Raw genomic sequence first — 6,286 nt, 5'->3', positions numbered from 1 at the left:
ATTTCAGATTAATTATTTTAGACTCCTATTTCTGTTTGGCTTCCAACTTCTGAGTTATCTGGGTTTTATGGGACTCCTATATAAGTAGATTTCAGAGACGTTTCACAAGGGTTGGATCGTAGTATTAATCGAAGAGCGAAGGAGATAAGGAAGAAGACCGTTTTAGCACACCGCAACGAAGAGGAAGCATATTTTCTTGTGATTCTTTATTTTGTTGTAATGTTGGATGCTAGTTTTTTTTTTACTTTGAACCTATTTACTCTTATGAGGTACTCTGGTTTAATATAAGTAGTTTTAGTTATTATTCTCTTGTGTTTATTTATCATGTTTTCATTTGAACCCATGATGACGATGAGTGCTATCATGGGCTAATTGTGATCATGGGGTCGTAACGGATTTACTATGGAATTCTTTAGTTAATTGTTTAATATCTTAGTGTTTGATGATTGTATGATATCTAGTATTGGTTGTGCGTATTCGTCTTATGTGTGTCACGAACATATAAGATAGGGTGTTAATCTCTTATGAAGCGACGGTGGATCTTGATATTTAGAACTTGCCATGCTAGCATAGGTTCATGTACGATGTTGCATGATTAGTGGGTAACTCTAACCGTTTTATTTGCCCTGTGTAATCAAAAGGAAAAACTTGTGCTTAAATCGTTATGTTGTCAATTTCTATAGACATATAGGGACTCAACATAATTGATGTGTATTCAACTTCTATCTTAATTGTGGATGTTTGGTAGGATGGTATTAGTACAATGAAAGTTGGCTTTTATCAGTTTCGTGTTATTCGATTAATATCATCACTGTTGCATGCTAAGGGTAATAACAATGACTATTGAGGGAAGTAGTAATAAAGTTGTGATCTCATGAGTGTTTTAATATTGTTAATTCAAGTGTTAATTAAATGCTTAATTGTAGTAGTTAATTGTAGTTAATAATTAGTTAATCAAATCTAAGTGTTATTGTCTTAACATTGGGAAGTAATCATACATTGGTGAGTGAGTTTAATTGAACATAATTAGTCTGAGTCTCTGTGGGAATGAACTAGAAAGTATTCTATATTAATTGTGAACGGATATACTTGCGTGTGTTATTAGCACGTGTTTTCGCCCTAACAAGTTTTCGGCGCCGCTGCCGGGGACTCGGCATATTTGTTTAGTTTATGTACTTACCATCATTGGTCATTAGGACTCGGTGATTAAGACGTGTTACTTATTATTTTCGGTTGTGTTTCAGGTACTTTAGCGAGCATTTATGCAAACTCGTTCTTGTACTCGCAAGAGGACTTTAGATACAGCTGAGGAGACGGACGAAGTTCTTGATATTCCGGAGAAGATAGATTTTGAAGATTCAGATTCAGGAAGTGAGCAGAAAGAACCCTTAATCATGGGTGATCGTATAGTTCCGGCAGATCCAGCTCTTATGGACTTTTCTCGACCCAAAATTGATGACATTCAGTCAAGCATCCTTCATCTGGCTATTTAGGCTAACACCTTTGAAATCAAGCCGGGCACTATTCAGATGGTACAGAATTCTGTTTCTTTCGGAGGAGCTGTGACTGAAGACCCCAACATGCACATAAGGAATTTTGTCGAGATCTGCAGTACTTTCATATATAATGGTGTGACTGATGAGGCTATCAAGCTGAGGCTTTTCCCATTCTCTCTGAGGGATAAAGTTAAGGATTGGTTATATTCTGAACCAGTTGGGTCCATCACTACGTGGCAAGATCTTGCACAAAAGTTTCTGGTGAAGTTTTATCCAATGGCGAAGACTACTGCTATGAGGAGTGCTCTTACTCAGTTTGCGCAGCAGCCTACATAATCTATGTGCGAAGCTTGGGAGCGCTACAAGGAGATGTTGAGAAAGTGTCCACATCATGGAATGCTTGATTGGATGGTGAACACTGGTATCTATAATGGTTTGGGGGCCCAATCTCGTCCCATGCTCGATGCAGCAGCTGGAGGCGTCTTGTAGGCCAAAAGCTATACTGAGGCTTATAATCTTATTGAGACTATGGCTGCAAATGAACATCAAAAACCAACTCAAAGGATGATGCCTGGGAAGGTAGCAGGTATTCTGGAAGTCGATGCAGCTACAGCTATTGCAGCGCAGCTCCAAGCACTGAGTATGAAGGTCGATTCTCTGGCCACCTATGGAGTCAATCAGATAGCTATGGTCTGTGAGCTTTATGCAGGTTCTCATGCTACGGATCAGTGTTCTCTTATTAACGAATCTGTTCGGTATATGAACAATTATCAGCGACAACAGCAGCCTGTGCCAACTATTTATCATCCTAACAATAGAAATCATCCAAATTTCAGCTGGGGTAATAATCAGAATGCTATTCAGCAACCATATCAGCAAGGCATGAGTAAGCAGTTCAATCCACCTGGATTCCAGCAACCTTAGCCTTATGCTCAAAGGCAATTATATCCTCAACAGGGAGATGCAGCTACACCCACTAGTGTTGATTTTGAGGAACTTAAGCTGTTGTGCAAGAGTCAGGCGGTTTCTATCAAGACCTTGGAAAATTAAATTGGTCAAATAGCCAATACAGTGCTCAATCGTGAACCTGGCACACTTCCCAGTGACACTAAAGTGCCAGGAAGGAAGGAAGCTAAAGAGCAAGTCAAGGCTATTACCTTAAGGTCTGGAAAAGTTGTTGATGCTGAAAAAGAAAAAGAAGGAGAAGCTGAAGTTGGAGATGAAGAAGCTAAGGAAAAGGAGAAAGCGGCAGAACCAAGGAAGACTACTGTTGAACATACTATGTCTGAGGGTAATACAGGGGAGAAACAACTCTATCCTCCACCACCTTTCCCTAAGAGATTGCAACAACAAAAGCTGGATAAGCAGTTCGGTAAGTTTCTGGAGGTGTTCAAGAAACTTCACATCAATATACCTTTCGCTGAGGCTCTGGAGCAAATGCCTAGTTATGCGAGATTTATGAAGAGTATTCTTTCAAGGAAGGTGAAACTGGATGACCTTGAGACCGTTGCTCTAACGGAAGAATGCAGTGCTGTGCTGCAGCAAAAGTTACCTCCAAAGCTTAAAGATCCATGTAGCTTCACCATTCCTTGCACCATTGGCAAGTTATCTTTTGACAAGTGCCTTTGTGATTTGGGAGCAAGCATCAATCTGATGCCGTTATCGATCTTTAAAAAGTTGAATTTGCCTGATCCAAAACCCGCCTAAATGTATCTACAATTGGCTGATCGTTCTATTACTTACCCAAGAGGCATAGTGGAGGATGTGCTAGTAAAGGTGGATAAGCTCTTCTTTCCTGCAGACTTTGTTATTCTGGACTTCGAGGAAGATAAGAAGATTCCCATAATTTTGGGGAGACCTTTCTTGGCTACAGGTCGTACCTTGATAGATGTGCAGAAAGGTGAACTTACTATGCGGGTGCAAGATCAGGATATGACATTCAATGTATTCAAAGCAATGAAATTCCCTACAGAAGATGAGGAGTGCTTAAAAGTGGATTTGATTGATTCTGCGGTTACTTCAGAACTCGATCATATGCTAATGTCTGATGCATTAGAGAAGGCCTTAGTGGGGGATTTTGACAGTGATAATGAGGATGGCAGTGAGCAACTACAATATCTTAATGCTTCTCCCTGGACGCGAAAGCTAGACATGCCGTTTAAATCTCTTGATACTTCTGACCTCAAAAATGCTGAAGGAAAGCTCAAACCATCGATTGAGGAAGCACCTATCTTGGAGCTTAAGCCATTTCCTGAACACTTGAGGTATGCTTTTTTAGGTGATACATCTACTTTACCTGTTATTATTGCATCTGACCTTTCAGGTAGTGAGGAGGACAAGCTCTTAAGGATTTTGAGAGAATTCAAATCGGCTATCAGATGGACTATAGCAGACATCAAATGGATCAGCCCTTTATATTGCATGCATAAGATTCTGCTAGAGGAGAGTAGTAAGTCAACTGTTGAGCAACAGCGCATACTTAATCCTATCATAAAATAAGTGGTGAAGAAAGAAATTCTAAAGTGGCTGGATGCAGGAATCATTTATCCTATTTCTGACAGTTCTTGGGTGAGCCCCGTGCAATGTGTACCTAAGAAAGGAGGTATCACTGTGGTAGCAAATGAGAAGAATGAGTTCATCCCCACTCGAACAGTCACAGGATGGAGAGTATGCATGGATTACAAAAAGTTGAACAAGGCCACAAGGAAGGATCACTTTTCGCTTCCGTTTATTGATCAGATGCTTGACAGGTTGGCTGGTCATCAGTATTATTGTCTTCTGGATGGCTATTCAGGGTATAATCAGATTTGTACTGCACCAGAGGATCAAGAAAAGACTACCTTCACTTATCCATTTGGCATGTTTGCTTTTCGCAGAGTTTCGTTTGGGTTATATGGTGCACCGGCCACTTTTCAGAGATGTATGAAGGTTATATTCTCTGACATGATTGGAAATAATGTCGAGGTGTTCATGGACGACTTCTCCGTCTTTGGACATTCGTATGATGAATGTTTGAATAATCTTCGTGCAGTACTCAAAAGGTGTGTGGAAACTAATTTGGTGCTCAATTGGGAAAAATGTCATTTTATGGTGCGTAAAGGCATTATTCTTGGGCATAAGGTCTCTAGCAAGGGTCTTGAGGTGGATAAAGGCAAGGTGGGAGTCATTGAAAATCTTCCACCACCTATTTCTGTGAAAGAAATCCGTAGTTTTCTTGGTCATGCGAGTTTTTATCGGCGTTTCATCAAGGATTTTCGAAGATATCTAAGCCGTTGTGCAACTTGCTTGAGAAGGATGTGCCTTTCAAATTTGATGATGACTGCTTGACGGCATTTGAGACTCTCAAGAAGAGTTTGATAACTGCACCAGTTATTACAGCTCCTGATTGGACAGAGCCTTTTGAGATGATGTGTGATGCGAGTGATTATGCGGTGGGCGCAGTTCTTGGGCAGCGCAAGAATAATCTCTTTCATGTGGTCTACTATGCTAGCAAGACCTTAAATGGGGCCCAAATGAACTACACCACTACTGAGAAGGAGCTCTTGGCTATAGTCTTTGGTTTCAAAAAAATTCGATCTTATTTGCGTGGGACAAAGGTGACAGTATTCACTGATCATGCGGCCATTCGCTATTTGGTTTCCAAGAAGGATTCGAAGCCGAGACTCATTCGTTGGGTGCTCTTGCTACAGGAATTTGAGTTAGAGATTAAGGATCAAAAAGGTACTGAGAATCAAGTAGCTAACCATCTCTCTAGATTGGAGAATCCCGAGTCTACTTCACATGATAAGACATTGATCAACGAATCTTTTCCTGATGAGCAGTTGTTCGCAGTTCAGGAGGAAGAGCCATGGTTCGCAGATATTGTGAATTATCTTGTCAGCATTATAATGCCTTCTAATTTGACCACAGCTCAAAAGAAGAAGTTTTTGCATGAGGTGAAGTGGTATATGTGGGATGAACCGTATTTGTTTAGACAGGGAGCTGACCAGATCATCAGGAGATGTATCCCATTCTGTGAGACGGAGGGGATATTACGAGACTGCCACTCCACAGTTTATGGTGGACACTATGGTGGTGAAAAGACGGCAGCTAGTATTCTGCAAGCAGGTTTTTTCTGGCCTACCTTATTTAAGGATGCTCATCAGTTCGTTTTAAGGTGTGATCGTTGCCAAAGAGTGGGAAATCTTACGAGAAAGGATGAGATGCCATTAAATGTGATGCTTGAAGTCGAGGTCTTTGATGTTTGGGGAATCGATTTCATGGGGCCTTTTTGTCTCATCCTGCAATAATCAGTATATCTTGCTGGCAGTCGATAATGTCTCAAAATGGGTAGAAGTCAAAGCTCTACCAATGAATGATGCAAAGGCAGTGTTGAATTTTCTTCATAAGCAGATTTTCACAAGGTTTGGAATGCCACGAGTAATCATAAGTGATGAAGGGTCGCATTTCTGGAACCGTAAGTTTACTTCTATTATGCAGCGCTACAATGTGAATCATCGGGTTACTACTGCCTATCATCCGTAAACAAATGGTCAAGCGGAAGTGTCTAACAGAGAGATCAAGCGTATTTTAGAGTAGGTTGTTTATCCGTCAAGGAAGAATTGGTCTTTAAAGCTAGATGAAGCTGTTTGGGCTTACAGAACAGCATATAAGACTCAACTTGGGATGTCCCCGTTTTAACTTGTGTATGGTAAGGGATGTCATTTACCTGCGGAGCTTGAGCATAAGGCCTATTGGGTGTTAAAGAAGTTGAACCTGGATCTAGATGCAGCTGGAAAGAAGCGAATGCT

General features: G+C 40.7%; 1 non-coding gene across 1 annotated transcript; it reads right to left on the bottom strand.

The window, feature by feature from the left end:
* Positions 1-1,787: 1,787 nt before the first annotated feature.
* On the bottom strand, positions 1,788-1,894 carry LOC141680126 (small nucleolar RNA R71). Its single transcript, XR_012558269.1, has one exon. It is a non-coding gene; the product is annotated as a small nucleolar RNA R71 (small nucleolar RNA).
* Between the last annotated feature and the right edge of the window lie 4,392 nt (positions 1,895-6,286).

Source organism: Apium graveolens, chromosome 1 (genome assembly GCF_009905375.1).
Source record: "Apium graveolens cultivar Ventura chromosome 1, ASM990537v1, whole genome shotgun sequence".
In the NCBI taxonomy this organism is placed as follows: domain Eukaryota; kingdom Viridiplantae; phylum Streptophyta; class Magnoliopsida; order Apiales; family Apiaceae; genus Apium; species Apium graveolens.
The sequence above is the reverse complement of the archived record's forward strand: the minus strand, read 5'-3'. Positions and strand labels throughout refer to the sequence as shown.